At 33.8% G+C, this 1,516-nt stretch overlaps 1 protein-coding gene across 2 annotated transcripts in view; it reads left to right on the top strand.

Annotated features, from left to right (window-relative positions):
- Nucleotides 1-1,516, top strand: part of LOC106871768 (uncharacterized) — a 629,775-nt gene that overhangs the window by 24,579 nt on the left and 603,680 nt on the right. The window lies entirely within an intron of this gene.

Raw genomic sequence — 1,516 nt, 5'->3', positions numbered from 1 at the left:
TTTGTGTAAAGGGACCTTTAAAATTGCGGCCGGATTTTCTATTAGTCGCGTGAAAACTGTTTGCTGGCAAAAGCTGGGAAGGGTTAGTGGAGTTGTATCCCCAAGATTATCTGCAGTTTGAGTTAGGAAAATGTGAGGTCATTTCTGTGTGAGTTTTCGCTTTCTTTTTCTTCAGGAAGGTGTTATCCGACATGTTTTCTGTGTTGAACTGTGATTCATAGTTTTAGTAATAATTACCTTGCTTTTCCCAGCGTTGTACGGAATTGGTTTCTTCAACTTCACATATTGTTTTCCATATTTCGGAAACACTATCCAAGAGTTGTCCATCAGAAGGTTTACTTAACTCGGTATATATTTCCACATCTATGTTTTATAATTGTTTTTTTATTTTGTTAAAGATCTGAGTATGAGGAGTTCGATTTCTGTCTTAATTTGTTCGAACGCCAATTTCTCCTTTAGTTGCTTTTTGTTGGTCCTGCTACTTTAGTACCGGTTTAATTTGAAATTTACGTAGTAGGATTAGTGAAGTAGAATTTAACCAGCGTTCATATATTTCCACTTATTCCAGAATGAGAATATTATTCGAGCTTTAAGGTTCTTGTTCCAGAAATGGATAATGCGGTTTTTAATTGATTGAGTTAATGGGGAGGGGAAGGTTCTATCATATGTATCGTTTGCATGAGGATTTTCATTTTATACATGTATTAAAAGGCGACGGTTGTACAATGATACCTAATCAAGTCAAATATTGATTGACTTGTTCCTTAAAATGTCCTTTCTATTCTTTTTCCTTTGCCACTTGTGTAAATCGGTTAATTTAATCAATTTTGCTAATTAGGAGTCTCAAATTTCAATTGATCTCTTTCGGGTCTTTTAATGTAACGTCGTTGAAGATTTAACTGAGTGTTTTGATTTCTCGGGCATTTTCAAACTCACGTGTGGTAAAGTATAATGGATACAAGTTTCAAAGAAAAAAGACTACAGGTGGTATAAATAGGGGAAAAGTGAAAAGAAACAAAGAAAATGCACACTAGATATAAAAGTAATGGTTCTTTTTATAAAAACAAAGATATATACATACAAATAAATGATTTGAGGTAGAATTAAGAAGTAAAAAAATCCTTATCATGTGTCAATATAGAAAACCATACCGATTTCATCATCGCTGTTCACTGACTTTGAATCAACACCGATTTCCAAACGCTGTTGGGTCTAATAGTACCTGAGCGATAGATCTGTATGTAAGGGAGGTAAGCAGTTTTGAAAGTGATGCAGCTAGATTAATATGATTGATAGGGTATGAATGGTATATGAGATGTATGAGGATTAGTGGGATTATTGGTATTAGTAAGGTTAGTGTTGTCCTGTATTAAGTTCTGTGCTCATGTTAATTTATGGTTGATATTTATTACTGAAAGTTGCCTCTTTATGTAGTCTTTGCTGCACTGAAGTGTTCTGGTAACATTGATAAAAAGGAAAAATTAGGAAGTTTGGTTTATGATTCCTAACACATCTA

Source organism: Octopus bimaculoides, chromosome 17 (assembly GCF_001194135.2).
Source record: "Octopus bimaculoides isolate UCB-OBI-ISO-001 chromosome 17, ASM119413v2, whole genome shotgun sequence".
Taxonomy (NCBI): domain Eukaryota; kingdom Metazoa; phylum Mollusca; class Cephalopoda; order Octopoda; family Octopodidae; genus Octopus; species Octopus bimaculoides.
The sequence above is the reverse complement of the archived record's forward strand: the minus strand, read 5'-3'. Positions and strand labels throughout refer to the sequence as shown.